The sequence below is a fragment of the Chrysemys picta genome, chromosome 7 (genome assembly GCF_011386835.1).
Source record: "Chrysemys picta bellii isolate R12L10 chromosome 7, ASM1138683v2, whole genome shotgun sequence".
Taxonomy (NCBI): Eukaryota; Metazoa; Chordata; order Testudines; family Emydidae; genus Chrysemys; species Chrysemys picta.
Window position 1 is genome coordinate 5,956,488 of NC_088797.1, and position 22,050 is coordinate 5,978,537.

Sequence of the window (22,050 nt, forward strand, 5' to 3'; positions counted from 1 at the left end):
AAATGGAAGCGCCGGCCCTGGGCTGGGAGAGATGCGTCTCCCCCAGCTCCAGCCCTGCCGTGGTATCCCTTCCCCAGCTCCGCCATGGCACCCCTCCCCCAGCCCTGACCCAGCTGCAGCTGGAGGACAGGTGCCCCTCCCGCGACCCTGACCTCGACCCAGCCCGGCCCCGAACCCTCATCCCCAGCCAGAGCCCTCACCTCCTGCACCCTTACCCTCTGCCCCAGCCCCCAACCCCAGCCCTGAGCCCACACCCCCAGATTTCATTTTCACCCCCCACACCATATAAAAACCACGATGTGGGAAAACGGTGACTTGCAGATTGGCAACCAGCCAATCATATAGAGGGAATGGGAGTGTGGAGGCATTAGATGCATACCTCAGCTTGTTGATCATGCGGAGATAGTTCCCATGCCACATCCTGTACAACCTCCTGGCCACAGCTATATGACAATATATACAGCTAAAACCTTTCTTGACCTATCACTTGGACCCAGGCACCACCGGACTGTCAGACCCATCTGATAAACAGGACATCATAGAGATGATCCACAAACTCTCCAGACCCATTTCTTTCTGCCTTTTCAATGAAATAGGACTCTGAGTCTTGAAGATATTACTAAAACCTGGGAGCATTCTTTAAAGGCTGCACTAGGGTCAACTGTATTACGTAATGGCTCTATAGTTTTAGGTTTAATTCAAGTAAAAATTGCACTTAGAATGTGTTGGACTCTGCAAAGACTAAGATTAAAGCTCTTCCTTCAGACACATGCTGGCTATAAAGGCACACTCCTGCACATGTGGGTTGAACATCTGCTGAAAGAAGTTGATACTAGAATTAAAATGATTTGGGGCTTTAGCAATCAAACATAAGCTGAGAACTACACGTTAGGATACTTACCCATGAATTTGGTCCTTTCATCTGCCCAGCATTCATGGTTTCTGAGAACAGCCTGTGATCACAAAGCAAATGATTTTACAGAGGTGGAAAAGTAAAGCAATGCACATATTAGAACAGTGGTATTCTGATCTCTCTTGCTAGAGAGAGGATCACCTTCTCCAACAGGGATCAACTACATGAGTCTGAAGAACTATTTTTAGAAATATTTGGTTAAGGAACATCCAAAGACCCAGTGGCCACTCAAGACCTCCTTCCCCTTCCTCTAGACTTTTCCCCCTTTTCCCCACCTTCTTTCACACTCCCCACTCTGCTTTGTCTGTGGGGTTTCCCCCATTAACTGTAAAGCACTCGTTATTTTGATTGTATAGTTTAAGTAGAAATTGCTTTTGCATATGTATGTCAATACTATGCTACATGTTATAGATGGTCATATTAAATTTATTCATTTCATTTTTGTTTTGCTTTCTTGCATTGTGATGGTTGCATTTAAAAGTTAATATTAATATAAACCTTAATAAAAAAGAAAAAGTGAAACATGTTATTAATCAAGTCTGATTTTCCCCCTCTGCATACATTGAGAGCTTGGTATGAACAGGGCACAGCATTCTGTTTGAACTCTATAATTTCCATGTAATTATTTTTAGTAATGTTCTCTAATTCTCAGCGGGCTCCTAATGAATTCAAGAAGTCGTATGGTCTCCTTGAATTACTTGCTGTAATTTCCCACAGGTGTTAACTTGGATCTAATTGGAGGCTGGGCACTTGATTAAAACACCTTTCTATCTGTTATGTCTCTGTGTGTGATCTAGACACCAATGGTCTCACTCAAGCCTCTGTCCCAATAGACAAACCTTTCAGCTCTGGCAAAACTCTTCCTGCTGAAGAAACCAACAAGAATAAATCAGTATTTGTAGTTTGGTGGCACCTAAAGAACCCATTGTGTTAGGCGCTTAACATATATATAGTAAGAGAGTCCCTGCCCCATAGAGCTTCCAATCTAAGTAGACAAGACAGACAATAAGGGAGAGGAGAAATAAAGGCACAGAGAAGTGACATGACTTGGTCAAGATCACATTGCAGGTCCAGATTGCAGGTTTGACTTTGGAATAAGCCCATGTGCACTATTTGATTCTATTTAAGAGATAAATTCAAGTCCTCAGCAAAAAGTGTACCATTAGTAGGGGGCATTTCTTGCACAGACTGAAATTTACTTGCAAAAGAAAAGTTAGGTAGGCAAAGGGGAACATGCAGAGCTGAATGCCAATGTAAGTTATGTATCTTTTGCATATCATGTAATGAAGAAATATTAAGGGAACCATTTATCTGTGTACAAAATATTTTTTTAATAATGCAGCCATTACCACCAGCTGGAGTGATCTGCTGCACAAGTTGTAGTTACATCTGTTACCTTTGCCTGGATCTTAATAAGCAACATCTACCCAAGCTTTCAGAGAATATTCAGAGTATTTGGCGGACTATTCAGCATTCCTTATTCACACCAGTCCCAACCCTTTCCCTCCTCTACAATTTCCATCATGACAAAAACATGTTAGTGGAAAGCAAATGCAAATTGTACGCACTGGAAATGTCTGAGTTTTCTGCATAGCTTACACAGGGAAGAGTATGCTCTCAACAAAGAGGGCTCTTTGTGATTTAGGAATACCACCAAGAGCCGTATCTGCTGTGGCTTTCAACTGGTTTTCATTAGTGTGACTAAGGGCTGGTCTACACTGGGGGGGAAGCGTAGCTGAAGTCGAAGTATCTTAGTTCAACTTACCTGGCCATCCTCATGGCAGCAAGTCGACCGCTGCAGCTCTCCCATTGACTCCACTTACTCCTCCTGCCGAGGTGGAGTACGGGCGTTGATTCGGGGATCGATTTATTGCGTCTAGACGAGATGCGATAAATCAATCCCCGATAGATCGATTACTACCCGCCGATCCGGGCCTAAGAGTGGCCTAAGAGTTTGTTCATACCCTCCCGTGGACAATGGCATTGTGTGTCTAAATTGCTCAAATGTGGACACTTTAAGGGACATCCATAAGTTTCAAAGTCAGTGAATTGGAACTCAATTCCCTTGTTATTTGTGATCATTGATGTTGCCATAGTTGTATATTTATTTTAGTTTGTTTAGCTCTTGACTAGGAAGAAAATGGAAGAATTAATCTATACAGAGACACTTCTAAACACTGCAGTAGATTCCCTTTTTATATTCTCTTGAATCCCTAAGCTCAGGAGCTGGCAGTACCATCTTTCTGCTTCACAGCAAACCACCCAATGAAAAAAGCCTAACATAGGACAGACATAATGCAATGCCATATTTAAATATATGAAAAAGAATTAAGCTGTGTAGAAAATCACAGCAGCTGTTTGTATTATGTCGCTCTAGAGGTACATGCAAGAAGGTAGTGCATGTTGTCAAAGGGAACACCAGTTGCATTGCAGAGTTCTATAAATACAAGAATATGGAGCCATCAGAAGATATTATGGCCCATTCCAGTCGCTCAGCAGTTACTTCCAACATGCGAAGAGCACTTATATTTGCTGAAGAAGTATGTAAGGCGGCTACCTCATCTATTATTCTGACCTTCAGAAAGGCCTGCAAGTTGGGTCTGGACTCCTCCTCAGATTGACGATGTTTCATCTTCCTGATGTATTTCAAGTGTTAGAAATTAATGCTAAAAAAAAATCCCCAAACATCTCTACCAGGAAAGAAGTTGCTCTCTCTCTCTCTCTCTTTTTTCTTCTGTGAGTAGACCTTCTTATTCTTCTGAACTCACTGCCATGTACATCCTGCCACAAGGGACTGCCACACATGCTTTCACTCAAGAATGGGAAATTTGTCTTCCTCATCTACAATGTCTCTTTTCCTGAAGACAGCGTATCCAGCAGTCCTGATCCACCTTTGTTTTTTAGGCAATTCTTTTTGGTGGTGTCATCTCAGGTTGTGAAGTTGGATTCCTTTCCTCCATATGGAAAAGTTTGGGATATAAAATTGCTTTCATGATACAGTTTTCTCTAGTATGGTTATAGCTCTGTGATAGCATGGTCCATATGTACTTATTATAGAATAGATGCGTGTGTTCTTTCACAGTTCATTTTGGAGGCCTTCCCAGTGGGTGGGCCCCTGTGAGAAGATGGAACAACCTATTGGATTCAGCAGTGAATTGGTTCTGCTGACTGAACCCAATCACAATGAAGGATTACTGGACATGCAGTCCCTGAGAAGAAAAATAGACATTTTGGGGGGACAAATGTCTCAAATGTAATGGTTTTGACCCTCGTTTTTGGACTGAAGAAATAGAAATAAAATAGGGAAAATCTCTTGAAATTTTGGAAAAAAGTGGGAAATATAGGCCTTCATTAACGGGCTACTCTATGGTATGTCTAATGAAGATATTGATAAAGCAGATTTGGCCCTTGGCTAAACATTATAATCCTAGTCCCAAAGTACATAAAACTGCATGAAAGGACAAGAATCCACTATAGCAAGAACATTGGCCTGCCAGTCAAAACGTGCCCTTGTACTTTCACTTATCTTCGTTAACTTCTTGGAAATTTACATTCTAGAAGCTGCCTGCCACAGTACTGTGCAATACAATGAATTATATACTGATTTGCTGCAAATTACTTCAAGGACATGGGAACTTTTTTCAGAGCTTTCCACTGTCTGTTTATCTCCGTTTGATGTGCTGCAAAGGTTAATTTGCCCTTACTTATTTGTGTTACTGATCAACCTAGCATTTATAAATGTTAATCCATCCTTCGCTGGCTTTAAAATTCACAGATCCAGGCTGTTGTGCTAAATAAAAGTTCCATTCCCTTCCTTGGTTTATTAAGTCTTGAGTGATATCCACAACCACCATATCCGAAAGTTAAAACTAGCATGAACTTGTTACTTACTGAACTTGAGAGAGAATTCTCATTCTCAAGTCATTATTCCCTATAAAGAATAGGTGTCATTTCCCTCTCTATTTTTGTAATGGACAACAACATTGACAGGAATCAAGAATTTTAAAGGGCCAGTGGATATTCCAGTCTTGTATTTCAGATGAAAATGCATTCAGCTGCATAATCAGACAGCTTCAACTACTCTAAACACATAAGAAACTTGCGTTTCCCCCACAATAACACCTTCTCATATAAGCACCAAGAAAACAAATTGGAGGTGTCCAGTGCCCTAAAGCTATATGAGAAATAAGGCAAAGGGATATATTTTACTTATGAAATGGGTCTGTCAGCCAACATGTCTTTAATTCGGTGTCTATGAACCTTTACAGTGTCCCTTTAAACAAAAAGCTGCAACGATCACATAGAATTAGCATGAGGCTAATTTATTTTGCTTTCATTTCATTTTCTTGAGTGGGGCAGTGTTCTTCTAGGTGTCCTACGATCAAAACTGCCACTGTACATTGGCTAATGTTCAGATACATCACATTGGCTTTTATGTAAGATGACACTAGTGCCACACCCGTCATGCGTAATAACTTGTACAACACTAGAACATAGCGTCTGTCTGGAGCAAGCCTCCCAGCCTAGGAAGGCAGACTCGTGCTAGTGAGGTTTGAGCTAGCAACAGAAACAGCTGCTCCCAACTGCAGTGTAGACATAGCCATAGAGGCCCCAATACAGGATTTGGCCCCATAGGCTAGACACTGCCAAACATACAGTAAGAGACACTCCGGACCTATCCGGGAATGCGTACAGTCTAAATAGACAAAGGTGGAAGAAAAGGAGTATTATAATCTCCATTTTACAGATGGGGAGCTAAGACACAGAGAGGAAGTGATTTGTCCGAGGTCACACAGTAGCACTGGGAGTTGAACTGAGATCTCCTTAATCCCAGTCCAGTGTTTTAACATAAAGACTGTCCTTTCTCTCTATGAGCCGGATCCGAAGCCACTGAGAGTCTTTCCATTGACTTCAATGGACTTTGGATCTGGCCCTAAGTGAACATTGTATCTCCATGTTTAGAGTTGTGACTTTTTTCTGATTAATTTAGTATAGCTTTACTCACAGATGCAGTTCATGTGGCCCTCTAGCTATCTCAGGCTCATTTAGGGACCAATCCTGCCAGGCCCTGAGCACTCCTCTGGGTATGGAGGACATCCAGCACCTCACAGGAATGAGTCCTTAATCATAGTCACTGACACACACAAAATAAATTGTAGTAACTCATTCATAAAATTAATCAAGTGAAGTAAGAATTCTAATGTAACCTTACTAGAGGTTCCATTAACAAAGTTAAAGAAACAAAAAATTGTTGTAGTAAATACTAATGAGCTCTTTAATCTTCCAGACAAAAGCATAACAAAGTCCACTGGTTTTAAGCTGTAATAAGGCAAATTCAAACTAGAAATAAAGTGCAAATATTTAACTGTGAGACTGATTAAAGCTTTGGAAGTATTTACCAAGAATGTGGTGGCTTCCCCATCGCTTGAGTCTTTAAATCAGGATTGGATGTCTCTCTAAACACTGTACTCTTGTTCCACCGTAAGTTATGTAGGATGAAATACTATGGCCAGTGTTATGCAGGACATCAAAATGATGATCATAAAGTTCCCTTCTGAATTTAAAAATCTATGAATATCTAAAAATTAGGGCTGTTGTTTCATCGCAGTTAAATCACGCGATTAACTCAAAAAAATTAATTAAAAAAATTAATCGCAACTAATCGCAGTTTTAATTGCATGTTAAACAATAGAATACCCATTGAAATTTATTAAATCTTTTGCAGGTTTTTCCTACATTTTCATATATATTGTATTCTGTGTTGTAATTGAAATAAAAATGTATATTATTTTTTATTACAAATACTTGCACTGTAAAAATGATAAACAAAAGAAATCGTATTTTTCAATTCACCTCATACAAGTACCGTAGTGCAATCTCTTTGTCGCGAAAGTGCAATTTACAAATGTAGAAATTTTTTTTGCTACTTAACTGCACTCAGACAAAACAAGGTAAAACTTCAGACCCTACACATCTACTCAGTTCTACTTCTTGTTCAGCCAATCGCTAAGACAAACAAGTTTGTTTACATTTACAGGAGATAATGCTGCCCGTTTCTTATTTACAATGGCACCAGCAAGTGAGCACAAGCGTTTGTATGGCACTTTTGTGTCCGACATTGCAAGGTATTTACATGCCAGATTTGCTAAATATTCGTATGCCCCTTCATGCTTTGGCCTCCATTCCTGAGGACATGCTTCCATGCTGATGATGTTCATAGAGTCATAGAATCTCAGGGTTGGAAGGGACCTCAGGAGGTCATCTAGTCCAACCCCCTGCTCAAAGCAGGACCTAATCCCCAACTAAATCAAAGCCATACAACAAGGCACCACTGGGAGTTGAACCCAGGATCGCCTGTTTACCAGACAGGTGCTTTAGCCAGCTAAGTTCATTAAAAATAATGTGTTAATTCAATTTGGGACTGAACTCCTTGGGGAGAATTGTTTGTCTCCTGCTCTGTTTTACCTGCATTCTGCCATATATTTCATGTTATAGCAGTCTCGGATGATGACCCAGCACATGTTCATTTTAAGAACACTTTCACTGCAGATTTGACAAAACGCAAAGAAGGTACCAATGTAAGATTTCTGAAGATAGCTACAGCACTCAATCCAAGGTTTAAGAATCTGAAGTGCCTTCCAAAATCTGAGAGGGATGAGGTGTGGAGCAAGGTTTCAGAAGTCTTAAAAGAGCAACACTCTGATGTGGAAACTACAGAACCCGAACCACCAGAAAAGAAAATCAACCTTCTGCTGGTGGCATCTGACTCAGATAATGAAAATGAATATGCATTGGTCTGCACTGCTTTGGATTGTTATCAAGCAGAACCTATCATCAGCAAGGACGCATGTCCCCTGGAATGGTGGTGGAAGCATGAAGGGACATATGAATCGTTAGCGTATCTGGCACGTAAATATGTTGTGACGCTGGCTACAACAGTGCCATGAGAACGCCGGTTCTCACGTTCAGGTGATATTCTAAACAAGAAGCGGGCAACATTATCTCCTGCAAATGTAAACAAACTTATTTTTCTGAGTGATTGGCTGAACAAGAAGTAGGACTGAGTGGACTTGCAGGCTCTAAAATTTTACATGGTTTTATTTTTGAATGCAGTATTTTTGTACATAACTCTACATTTATAAGTTTAACTTTCATGATAGAGATTGCACTACCAGTACTTGTATGAGGTGAACTGAAAAATATTATTTTTCGTTTTTTACAGTGTAAATACTTGTAATAAAAAATAAATATAAAGTAGCACTGTACACTTTGTATTCTGTGCTGTAATTGAAATCAATATATTTGAAAATATAGAAAACACCCAAGAGTATTTAAATAAATGGTATTCTATTATTGTTTAACAGTGCGATTAATTGCGATGAATTTTTTTAATCACTTGACAGCCCTACTAAAAATGTGTTAACAGAAGAAAGAAACAAGAGACCAACTGACCTGTAAAAAAACCAATTCTTCTGTATGAGGAACATACATACATACAAGGTGAAATGTTAAGGAACAGAGAGCAAAAGGAAAAGAATCTGAATGAATTCCTTTAAATCTATTTTGGGAGGAAACACAACTGAAGCACAAAGGGTTCCAGTGAGGATCTTTCATTCTAAATTTGGAAGATTTTCCATTCACTCTCTGACAAAGACTTGAAAATCAGACAATAGAGGAATTAGGTGCCTACATGACTGACACAAGGTCACATTGCAAAGCCAGTGGCAAACCTATGAATAGAATTCAAGAGTCCTGTCTCTCAGTCTCCATCTGCAGCCACTGGACAATACTTGCATCTGATAGATGCATATCTTGCACCATAAGTCATCATGCATAAACCTCTTTGTTTCTCTATTCTTTAAACATTGATTCTGATTCTCTTGTTGAATCATCAGGTTAGTTGTTAATAAATTATTTGAAAACCCAATATATTCTAATCCAAAGAATGGTTCAATGGAAAATCTTACATTCCTGATGTCCACTGCAAAGCAGAATGTGATTTGTATCAATTGCATATAGCAGCAGAGATCTTTTCCTCATGTCAGTGTATACCAACCCATTTCCATTCACAAATGCACTGTCCATTCTCAGACAAATTGCTAACTGTAAGGCACAGTTTACAGTAGTAGGATGACATACTGGTGACTAGAACAAAATCCAAATGTTATAGGGGGGGAAAAAAAGGCTGGTCCTTTCTGATTATATATATGAGAAATGCTTTCTAGTTTCTTACTGGAACATCTAAAATTCCTCTTAATTCACCCCCCCCCCCCCCCAAGCAAAAGGGATGGACAACCAGTACTAACTGCACAACAATGTTAATCTCCAGGGTAAATCCTGACAGGAGCTCAGGATGTTGCGTGTGTTTTTCTGCTATGGAGAAAGGCCTCTGAAAGACATCAGCAGGAATTCTGGAGCCATAGACTAGTTAGATCTGTTTTACTCACTAGGTTTGGCACTAGGATATCCTGTAATTTGTAATTTAACTGAGAATAATAAGGGACAGTCTAAATAAATACAAATCCAGAAGTGAGCAAGGTAACTAAAGCTAAAGAAACAAAGGAGCCCCTTGAGAGAGGAAGGCCAAACAAAATCTGGTGTTACCATCTTCATGGAGGGTTCTTGCTAGTGGCTGTTCCTGCTTTAGTCATCTCCTGCAGTTTGTAGCCTGGCAGCCATTTTCAAGTCATTTTCGTTTATGAAAACAAAACTGGGATTATTTAAGAGTTTCCATTTTAACTTTTTACATTGGAAAATGGGTTAAAGTGCTGAAAGGACCACAAACTACCGTTGAAGTCATATGTTGGCACTTAGAGGAAGTAGAAGCAAAACTATAGGCCAGATCCTTAGACAAAAACAGGCTTCCTTGACTTCAAGTAGGACTGGGTGAAAATTTTCAGTTGAAACTGTTTTTCAATGGCAAAATGGGTTTTTGACTAAACACATTTTTTTTCTGAAAATCATCTACTTTCCACACAAAAAAATTGACCTTTTTTTAAACAAAAGCCCCTAGTCTCCTCAGTGGCTGGATTGCCCCGCCAGACTATATGTCCCATGATGCATCACAGTGGTTCAACAAGAAGGCAGACCCTGGTGCATCATGGGAGATGTAGTCCCACTAGAGAGCCTTGCCCAAAGAGGAGAATGAGGACACAAGGCACCCAAACTACTACTCCCATAAGGCATTAGGCAGTGGTATTTCTGAATCAAAACTTTTTGTTTTCAGCTGAAATTTTTCAAATTTTTGCTGAACAGCTCTAACTTCAAATTAGTAGCTACAACACTTTACACCAACTGTGATCAATGGGGCCAGGTTGCTTCACTCCAGCTGTAGTCAAAAAGGTTACACCACTTTGCATCAGCTGATGATCTGCTGCTATGATTTTTTTTTTCATTCACTCTTCCTTTTCTCCCTAACTTTTACACTTAACGTCTGTATATAGTATAGGCCTATTACTAGATGGAGATGGTAAAATTGCTAATAATGATGCAGAAAAGGAAGAGGTGTTTGATAAATATTCATGTTCTGTATTTGGAAAGCATTTCATATGAGGATGGTGAAGTGCTTTCCAGTCCGTTAGCAACTGAGGAGGATGCTAGGGGTTATCTATTAGGAATAAGCATTTTTAAATGATCAGGCCTGGATAATTTGCACCCCAGAGTCCAAACCAGTTGCTGATGTTATTTTATTTAAAAAAATCTTGGAGCACTGAGGAAATTCCAAAAGACTAGAAGGGTGCTAACATTGTGCCAATATTCAAAAAGGGCATTCAGGATGACCCAGGTAAACGTATATCAATCACAGATAAAATAATAGGAAAGCTAAAAGGGGATTCAATTGATAAAGAATTAAAGGACAGGTATATAATTACTGCCAGTCAACATAGTTTTATGGAAAATAGCTCGTCTGACATATCTGGTTTCATTCTTCGACAAAATTACAAGTTGGGCTGATAATGGTAACTGCATAGATGTAATATACTAAGACTTTTGTAAGGCATTTCACTGCATACCACAAGACATTAGCTCAATACAATATCGATAGAACACACATTACATGGATTAAGAACTGGCCAACAGACAGATTTCAACAAGTAGTTGTCATTGTGGCATCGTCATTGAATGGGAGGATGTGGTTCCACAGGGACTGGGACTGCGCTAGCAGGTGACACAAAGATTGGCAGAATGGTAAATGATGATGATTACAGGGCAGTCATACAGAGCCATCTGAATTGCTTGGTAACCTGGGCCCATTCAAACAAATGAATTTGAATACAGTCAAATGCAAAAAGTTATATAAGGAATGCAGCCCATACAGACAGGATGAGAGACCGTAGCCTGGAAAGCAGTGACTGTCCACTATGACCCTAAATCCTTTCCAAAACAACGGAACATGAGCTCCCAGTGTGATCTGTGGTAAAAGAGCTCATGCAACCCTTGGATGGATAAACAGGGGACTAGCAAGTAGGAAGAAGATTTTTACCGCTGTTGATGGCATTGGTGAGCCCGATACTGGGATACTGTGTACAGTTCTGTGTGCCACATTTTAAAAAGACGCTAAAAAAACTGGAGAGAGCACAGAAAAGAGCCACAAACATGATTCGAGGGCTGGGGGAAATGCCTCACAATGAGAAACTTAAAGAGCTTAGTCTGTTTAGCTCAGTGTTTCTCAAACTATTGGACTGGTGACCCCTTTCACATAGCAAGTCTCTGAGTGTGCCCCCCCCCTCATAAATTAAAAACACTTGTTTATATATTTAACACCATTATAAATACTGGAGGCAAAGCGGGGTTTAGGGTGGAGGCTGACAGCTCGCGACCCCCATGTAATAACCTCGCAACCCCTGAGGGGTCCCAGCCCCCAGTTTGAGAACCCCATGGTTTAGCTTGTCAAAAAGAAGATTGAGGTGACTTGATTTCAGTGTGGAAGTAGCTTCATGGGAGAAAATACAGGGTACTAAGGGGCTCTTTTATCTAGCTGAGAAAGGCATATCAAAAGCCCATGGTTGGACATTGAAGCCAGACAAATTCAAATTAGGAATTAGGCACAATTGCTTATAAAAACAGTGAGAAGGATTAACCACTGGAAGAAATTAGCCAGGCAAATGGTAGATTTCTCCATCTCTCGCAGTCTTCAAATCCAAACCGGATGCCTTTCTGGAAGATATGCTTTTGCCAAACACAAGTTATGCTTTAGTCAAAGATTATTGTGGCTCAATACAGGCATAACTGGGTGAAATTTAATGGTCTGTGTTACGCAGGAGGTCAGACTAGATGATGTCATTGTCCCTTCTGGCCTTACACTATAACCACCCCGGCAACCTTTCAGAAGTGATGTGCCGAGTCTTCATTTATGCACTCTAATTTAAGGTTTTGCGTGCCAGTAATACATTTTAACATTTTTAGAAGGTCTCTTTCTATAAGTCTATAATATATAACTAAAGTATTGTTGTATGTTAAGTAAATAAGGCTTTAAAAATGTTTAAGAAGCTTCATTTAAAATTAAATTAAAATGCAGAGCCCCCCGGACTGGTGGCCAGGACCCGGGCAGTGTGAGTGCCACTGAAAATCAGCTCGCATGTCGCCTTTGGCACGCGTGCCATAGGTTGCCTACCCCTGCACTATAAGGTTATCATTTTGGAATGATTTAAAAACTAGGAGCCAACCTGCACTATAAGGTTATCATTTTGGAATGATTTAAAAACTAGGAGCCAAGATAAAAAGATAGTTCTATTGTCCACCCATTAATTTCTTCTCCCCACTCATTTAACATAGAAACCGTGAGCTGTATTCATCAGCATCTTACTAGGACAGCCTTTATGCTTACAACCTTACAGCCTTTGTGCTGGCTCCAATGGTGCAAAGGGGCTCTAAAGGCAGTGTATCTGGCTACTGGGGAATTCCCTCCTGGTAGAGGGAATTCTTACAGGGTGCAAAGCTGAAAAAATAGCTCCCTATGCCAGGCTCTTCAGAGCCTAACTGTATGGGGCATGGCCAGGAAAAAGGAGGTACGCACAGAGTCCCACTGCACTCTAGCTATTCCTGGCTGCCGTAATGAGCCTCAGGGGCTATAGGGAGCCAGGCCCATATTAAAACAGTCTATGCTTATCTGGAGCTGAAAACGTCAAATTTCATCCTAACCTGATCTGCAATTCAGCTCAGCTCTCCTGACAAGGGCATTGTTAAGAAATCAGCAAGGTGCTGGAACTAATCAAGATGCCTCAGCTAGCTGGATACTTCACCTCATGTGTGGGATGGAGGAATGAAGAGACGAAAAACTAGCTGACAGCAGGGAAATGGAGAAGCTGTAGCACATATAGAACTGGCCCCAAAATAATCAGATTCCTAACTTCTTTATTTGTTCCTGGCCTGATTCCCATGCTGACCAGACAACCTTCTCCTCAGTAAAATGCACAGCATCGCATATTAATGTAATGAGGTGATGGATCACCCCAGTGCTTGCGTGTCCTGGATTTACGAAGACACCTTAGCCCCTAAAAACCTGATCTGAAAACATAAGGATTTTGGTTTTACTGCACAAGGTGATTTGGTCATTTTGTTGAATCTTGCCCATTAGTAAGGCTCAATTATCTCAGTGTTAAAGGGCAGGGTGTCACATGGGTAGGAACTCCTGCTAACCACCCTCACCCCACCAAAAATAATAATAAAAACATTAGGTGGACGTGCCCAACTCCTATTGAACTGGGCATCTAACTCTCATTTGTGCCTTTAGAAATCTCCTCCTTAAATGATACCTAACTTAATACAGGTAACATGAGGCCAAATTCATTCCCGGTTTGTCTTTGCTGAAGTGAGTGGAGAGACAGCAGGGATTAGTTTTATCATTTTTTTAACCAAATTAATTAACTTTATAATATTAACCATTATAATCCTGATCCTGTAATGATTTATGCATGTGAGTATCCGTATCACACCTTAATCACTAAGAATACTTATATGCATAAAATTACTCACAGGTCAGATTGGGCCCTTTATGTAGAGTAGAGGAGAACAATTTAATCACCGTTTTTTATCACTATTACTTTGTTTTGCTGGGAAAAAGTAAGAGGAAGATTTGAATTACAATGATTTGAGAGGCTACACTATATTAGACAGACTAATTCTTGTAACTTGCTGGTACCAGGAGCAGATGACTAAATCAAATATCTATTTTCCTCCTGTTTATTTATAAAATCCATTGCACTACTTATTCAATATTTATGCTGACTGTCATTGTGTGAATTATACATTTTTTTATTCTCTTTTGCAAACTGGACTAGTTGAAATAGTACAGCATTTCTTTTTATCTCGAAAGAGCTTTAATCTCCAGTTGATCCTCAGCAAATGAAATCATTCTTGTACACGATCCATGATTTGAATATATTTTACCAGAAGCAGTTCTGGAGTTAGAATTCTGTAGTATAATGGCTATATTACTATTAGCTATCATGATAGTATAATAAATTAATAAATGCTTGAAAACTTGGGGTAGAGATGGTATTTTGGCATTTTGTACTCCGTGGAAACATAGTACCTGCCACACTGGACAAGACTACTCAACATTTATAGCTATTCATTCTAAGATAAGAGTAATCAATACTCATGTTTCAGGGAATAAGCTGATTGCCTTCAGGGGTCAGGAAGGCTTTATTATTTCCATTGATAGCATTGCACAGGAGTTAATAAAAATATTATAAACACGTAAATAAAAACAGAAAGCTATATGAACCCATGGGAAATATTAAAAGCAAATGTTAATCAGTCTAGAAGGCTCCACTATACACATCTGGTGCAAACAATACTGTACATCTGTTTAATTACTACACCTGATTGTGAGCAAGAAATAAATCCCAGAGCTGATCTCAATCATTTTTCCAGATTGTAGTGGTGAGCAGCATGGGGAAGATTTCCTTAACAATAATCATGTGGTTAATATGTATCATACCATAAAGTTGACAATTATAGTATGCATATATATTTTGCTGTTTTAGTCTCAGGTCTTTCATATACAAGACTATAGAAGAACAATCTTCATAAACATCTTATTTGGCATATAGACTTCAATGTTTTCATGCCTAATGTTAGATTGCAGTGATGCTGACAGACGGTGGTCTAGTGGGAAAGGGACTGATGTGGGTTTTGTTCCCCGCTGTACCACTCATCTGCTGTGTGGCCTTGGGTTAGTTGTTTCCCCTCCCCCCCTTTGCTTTGTTTATTTAGTGTAAGCATTTGGGGCATTTTCTATTGATTGATGTATATACAGTGTCTAGCACAATGGAACCCCAGTATCAGATGGCACCTTTAGACATGCAATATAAATAACATCATCTATTTAAACTTACGTTTAAAACATTTTCCAAGAAGCAAACAGTAAGAAAGAAGCCAAACTCATTCTATAAAGTAAGCTGGAGTGCAGATGTACAAACAGGGCAGATTAGCAGAGGCCCTGGGAGTTTTTCGCCTTCCTCTGCAGCGTGGGGCACAAGTCACTTGCTGGAGGATTCTCTGTACCTTGAAGTCTTTAAACCACCATTTGAGGACTTCAATAGCTCAGACATAGATTAGGGATTTGATACAGGAGTGGGTGGGTGAGATTCTGTGGCCTGCATTGTGCAGGAGGTCAGACTAGATGATCATAATGGTCCCTTCTGACCTTAAAGTCTATGATTCTATAACCTCATCATTACCTCTTGGGAAATATTTAATATTTCTGAAGACAAATCACCGCTATTCTTCTTTGCTGGTTCTGGTGCCTTTGCCTTTATCCTACCAACTGGAGTGATGAGATGTCCCGTAGCATCTTTGTGAGAGAAGCAGGAGAGTCCATAGTTTAAAATGGCCCTTTAAGAACAGATATTAAATTGTTCAGATCCCACATTTTAAAACAGTGGTGTATTTTTCTCTCAACCCACTCAAAATCCTGTAAAATGGCTTTTAATAATTTATCCCATGTGGATGTATAGTCTAACCTTTTCATCTGGGGGGATGGGATAGCTCAGTGGTTTGAGCATTGGCTTACTAAACCAAGGGTTGTGAGTTCAATCCTTGAGGGGGGGTCATTTAGGGATCTGAGACAAAAATCTGTCTGGGGATTGGTCCTGCCTTAAGCAGGGGTTTGGACTAGATGACCTCTGAGGTCCCTTCTAACCCTGAGATTCTATGATAATGACTCAACTTGCTATAGCATGTCCTTTTCATGAATAGTGGTATTATGTTTGCCAGTTGTCACCGTGGTATTGTTTCCTATTCATTTTCTGGGTGTATGCTCTATAGACCTGGGAATTTGTCTGCCCAATATGCTTTTTATAACCATTCTCACTGTTATCTGCAGAGTCTCTAACTCCTCCACTACCATCCCTGGAATTATGGTGACTGCCTTAAGTAGTTCTCTGCCTCTTCATCCTTTGTTAAAAATAAAAGTCAGCCATTGCTTTAGAAGTGGATTTAGTGCTTGTGAAAGATGTTAGGCTCCAATTCAGGCCAGTATCCCTCTTCAGAACAGCACTTAAGCAAGTGCTCAACTTTAAGCACGTGCTTAAGCCCCACAGAAGTCAAGCATGTTCTTAAGTAGTATTCTGAATTAGGTCCTTTGGTCGAATATAATACAGCACAGCTCAGACAGTGTCCATTTCCCCACATTGCCCTGATCTGTTTTGCATGACCACCACTAGGGAGCAGTGGCATTGGAACACTTTTTATTGTGAGAGTGCTGAAAGCCATTGAACAAAACTGTAAACCTTGTATATGATGGAAACCACTTCAAGCCAGGGGATGCTGCTGCACCCCCAGAACCCCGAGTTCCAGCACCCCTGCTAACCGTCTAATTAAAAACAAACATTCATTGGATTAAAAGAGGGATGGACGCATTTAGGGCCAATTCATTATCCTCCTCCTGAAGCCTCAGAGAGAAGCTTCTGCCAAGAAATTAAGCCCTAGACTTGATGACCCATTGGTCTGAGCTGGTACAGCAAATCCTATGTTCCCAGAGGTAAGGGGAAAGTCCAGGTATCAGAGACGTCCATTCCTGGGCCTCTCTGACAGGACATCAGTCAAGGGCACCAGTTATTAGCAGATTTGGGGAAGGTCCTGGACCTTAGGCTCCAGCCTGAGCTTGAATGTCTACACTGCTATTTTTAACGCCACAGTGCAAGCCTGAGTCAGTTGACCTGGGCTCTGAGGGCCCATTGGATGGCCAATGCCTGGTTTTCGACTGGAAAGTCTGGTTGAAAAGGGGACCTGACAGTGTCTGATCAGATCTTCTGACCGGAAACCCAAAGTCCGGTTATTGCAGGTGGGGAGGTGCTGGGTCATCCCCCCACCAACCCCTACTTAGCTGGGCAACCTCCTACCTGTGTCGGGCAGCTGCACCTCCCAACCACAACTCCACAGGTGAGTCCCTCCTGACCTGGGCAGGGGGGATGAGAGGAGAAAAGCAGTGAGTGATGGGGAGGAGGGGAGAAGGAGTGGATCAGGGGGAAGAGGCGAGGCAGGGGCAGGCCTCAGGAGGAAGAGGTGGGGCCGATTTTTAAATATTACCAAGTTGGCAACCCTAGCTCTGAGACTTGCTGCTGCAGGGTTTGATTGGTACAGGTTAACACAAGATTAAAGTCCACTTAAGACCTATTTGAGGCCAATGTTTTTTAACTAGCCCTATAGACGGAGTGAATTTCACCATTAGCTTCTCCCCTCCCCTTTTCTTTATCTTCTAGTCTTTTATATTCCTTCACTGATGAATATTATAGAGCCTGATCCAATTCCCATTAAAAGGTAATGAAAGATTCTCATTGGCTTCAGTGAGTTTTGTATCATGGTCATCATGATTTATGCTCAAGCTAGTCTCCTTCTGCAGTCTTAAAACAAAACTAAGGAAAAGTATAGGCCCAATTCTCCAATTCTGAATGGCCTCAATTCCTTTACGGCATGTGAATGGGAGTTCAGTGTGCTCAGGGCACCTAGCAGGATTTGGCCCTTTTAGGGTTTTCATCTACCTTACTTATTTAAATGAAGCAGAAAATCTCCTCTGAACGCTATATAATTTAAGTCGCTGTCCCCCCCCCACCCGAGAAATGGCGTAGGAAAAATATCTACTCTTGAGGCCTGACCTTGCCTTATTTTCCCTGTGCTACCATCCGGCTCCAAAAGGAAATGTCCTCTAATAAATGCTGCTCCCAGAACTGTGCTGCTAACATGACTGATATCACTAGTGATGGTGCTTATGTTAATAAGGACGTCAAAGGGAAAAGCTAGGATGGTTCTGTACAGAACCGAATAAAAACAGCCTTTGTCAAATAGAAAAAGAGAAAGTTGGAAGGTAAAGAGAGGTTATTTCTAATGAGGTATTAAAAATGGTGAGTGAAACCAAACTAAACTGTAAGTATTGCTGAAGAGCATCCCTTGCATGATACTACTATAAAACTCTATTTTCATGGATTGTATGAATATTGTACATTAATCGTTGAATGGCGATGGGTTTGGATTTGGGGACAGTATTTAAAATCTGAATGAGGAGTATTTGAGAGAAAGATTAAGTGTCCAGTTTTCACCTTATCAAGTTTAGTTACAGATGGATGGGTCTATAAAGACTCATCTTGTTTGCAGCTGGGCAAAGAGGCTTTAGATGTATTTTAGTCTATGGGTCGGATTTGACTACCAAAGTATCACATGTTGTTCCTGTGAGATTTTGGCCCCACGTGGCAGAGCACAATTTATGAGATTTGATGGGACGAGAACCAAGATTCTCATGGGATTTCCTCCAATCTATGAAACTGAGCTAGATCCAAGAAGTAGGTCCTTTCCAGTTTGGGATTTAATCTGGAGTGACTATCACAGGTGTGGATTCAGATCCAGGTATTTGAATCCAAATTTCTTTTCAAAATTCAGAATATTCAGATACGTCAGTCAGTTTGGGCTCTCTTTAGTTCTGCGTATGCAGCACCTGTATTTACCTGTGCAACCACTGGTAAATATGTAAGCAAAGGCCAACAGCAACATGGATAATATGGATTCACCTGCATTGTGACCTATTCTACATGTACAATTGCAGGTTCTGAATGTGCAAAATGGAGATGCACGCAAATTTTGCAGGAGCAATTGTGGAAACCAACTGAAAATTCAGCTCTGGGAGTCTTTCTGCCCTCCCCCTCCCCTCCCCCCCGCCCCTCCAATAAGAGGTATAATTTCTATTTTCCTCTATTAAAACTACAGTAGTTGCCATGGTTAAAATCCATTAAAATACAAACAAAGTAAAATTTTGTTCTGCCACATGCAGCAATGTATTATTTATCATCATCTCCTGACTAATGCTAATTTTTTTTTATTAATGCTCAGCATTTTCCTTTTTGTGGGAGAACATAGGTTTGGCAGGAGCTCAGCTACAGGCTGAGAAACACCCCTCAGAAACTATTTTAATCTGAAAACAGTTAAAGTTTGGAAGAACAGGTTGAAACATATGTCTAATAGGCACTGAAGCGAATGCAGTTATATTTATAAATCTACAGAAAAGAACAAAGGGAAGGATTTATATACGGGTACAGGCCTTGAGTTTCTCTAAAATAAAAGATGTGTTAATGTACTTCCTTGTTTTTATAAAGGGTCATGAATTATACTGTATATATCTGTCTGGCAACAATGAGAAGTAATGACTGAATGAAAGGCCGTGAGTATATTATTTTTCTTGAAGAGAATAAAGCTGTATAAAACAAATGTATCCTCTCTCATTAGGCCCGTACAGTGTGTTCTTTTCATGTCAACTCTGGGAACCATTTGCAATATTAGAGCTGGATGATACTATACACTATACGACAATCTACTCTGTTCAGGTTCACCGGCCAAGAGCGTCACTGTGGAGTTACACTGGTGAGAGCAAGAGGAGAAGTAGACCCTCAAACACTCATTGTCCCAATGCCATACCATCTGGCACAACCATGGTATCTTTCGGTACCTAGAATAGAAGAGAACGGGTCCGATGGTGCAATACATGAGAAATAATTCTTCCCCATAAGCAAGACACGAAAAGTAATTCTTCCACTCTACTCCATGCTGATTACGCCTGAACTGGAGTATTGTGTCTAGTTCTGGGCACCACATTTCGGGAAAGATGTGAATGAATTGGAGAGAGCCCAGAGAAGGGCAAAAAAAAATGATTAAAAACAAGACCTATGAGGGAAGATTGAAAAAATTGGGTTTGTTTAGTCTGGAGAGGAGACGACTGAAGGCGGGGGGACATGATAACAGTTTTTAAATACATAAAGGTTGTTACAAGGTGGAAGGAGAAAAATTATTTTTCTTAACCTCTGAGCATAGGACAAGAAGCAATGGGCTTAAATTGCAGCAAAGGCTCTTTAGGATATTAGGAAAAACGTCCTGTCAGGGTGGTTAATCACTGGAATAAATTTACTAAGGAGGTTGTGGAATCTCCATCATTGGAGATTTTTAAGAGCAGGTTAGACAAACACCTGTCAGGGATGGTCTAGATAATACTTAGTCCTGCCATGAGTGCAGGAGACTGAACTAGATGACCTCTCAAGTCCTATGACTGTCCAGTCCTATGAGTCTATGTTAATGGTAATCCATATCTAACTGAAGGTAATATTATTACAAGCCATATCCTGAGGTCCTTGAATTCAATGGGACTGTTCAAGTGAGTAACTAACACTTAAAGTGACTAATAGGGACTGGAGAATCAGGTCTTCTGTTTTTGCTCAATGAGCCATTTCCCATTAACTTCCTTGCAAATCTGTCAGAATGAGGACTGAGTAAAATCCAAGAGACAGTTTTCAATCTCCTTACTTATGTTCGATAATTCCATCAGTAATCCAGTTGGTTCCAAGGGGACTATGCCTGGAGTAAGGTATTACTCAGAATGAGTTGGGATAATTGAAATAAGAAATACAAAATGGAGTCTGTGACATGTGACTTCAGAACTCCATCCTTGTTTACCTCAGGGGCACTGACTCTAAGCTAGCCCCAACTGGTCAGGACTGGATTTTCCCGCCTTTGGGCTTGGGACATTCCATCTGTTGTCCCGCCCAAATCTCTGAAGGTTCTATCACCTCAGACTTGTTTAGTGTTGCTATTTGGAACAGTTTAATTTTTCCCACCTTAACCTCTATAAAAGCCTGACCCCTGCGCGGGTGCGGGGCTGTCCACCTGAGCGGCAGCCTGTGCGCGGTGCGGTGCGGGTCTCATCGTGGTTCCGACCATATCGACGAGAGTGACACCTATCCCGAAGACACCGGAGAAGACGTTCAACGCTTACCTTATCCTGCTGTTCCATCTCCGGAGAGCGTCTCTTCCACGGAGATCACCATCCCTCCGTTGGACTCCCCAGAGTTCCTCCTTGACGGCTTTCCACTAGCCCGATAGTTGAGGTCCTGAGCACCACCACCGCACACAATTCAGCACCTAGATTAAGTAGGAAGAAATCAATCTCTGTTATAGGGCATTGGCCAAGGGAGGAATTTATCTGGGTCTGGTCTTTATGCCCCATTGGAAGTCACCCTCACTATTGTTATTGGTTGTAATACTGGGTTGTGTTTGTGATTTCCCCCCCTCCCTATTAATTGTATTCTTATCCCTAATACACATCTTGTTGCTTTCACCTTATTTACCTGTCTCCTCTTCATCATACACCACACCATACCTGAGGTATTGGTCCACGGGGTGATTAGATACCAGAGTGGGTCGTAGCTGCATTTCTGAGAAAAACTGGTATCCATTTTCTTTCCCTCTACCACACCTGATTTATTCTAAGTGTTACCTTTTCCCCCCTTTAAGGCAAAAGGGGTGTCAGAACCTGGCCATGGGAGAGGAGTTCAGGAGTTGGCTGGTTGCCATCTTATAGATTTCAGGAATCCACAAGGACATTGAGTCCCTGAGAAAGAGGAACAAAACTCATAGTCCTTCCCACTCAAAAATAAAGCTGCTTGATTGAGAGGAAATAATCCAGGTAGCCTGCTTCCTGGAGGACTGCTATGCTCTAATAGTAGCACTGGATTGTCCAAAGTGATTCAGCACGTTGATGGGAACCCATTGTTAACATTCTGCTATAAAAAGTAAAGGAAGGCTGGGGTGATTTCCTTGCCTTGGGTGGAATTCCCCTCCTTTCTCTATACTTATCCCTACAGAGATGGCTTATC

At 40.8% G+C, this 22,050-nt stretch overlaps 1 long non-coding RNA gene across 2 annotated transcripts in view; it reads left to right on the top strand.

The window, feature by feature from the left end:
* LOC112058764 (uncharacterized) overlaps positions 1 to 22,050 on the top strand; it is a 130,813-nt gene that overhangs the window by 55,391 nt on the left and 53,372 nt on the right. Inside the window, exon 3 of one of the 2 annotated variants that reach the window (XR_010588991.1) lies at positions 19,504 to 21,512. The exons of the other annotated variant lie outside the window; for it this stretch is intronic. This is a non-coding gene — a long non-coding RNA (uncharacterized LOC112058764). Of the gene's footprint in view, positions 1 to 19,503; positions 21,513 to 22,050 lie in introns of those variants that run through there. 2 annotated transcript variants of the gene reach the window in all.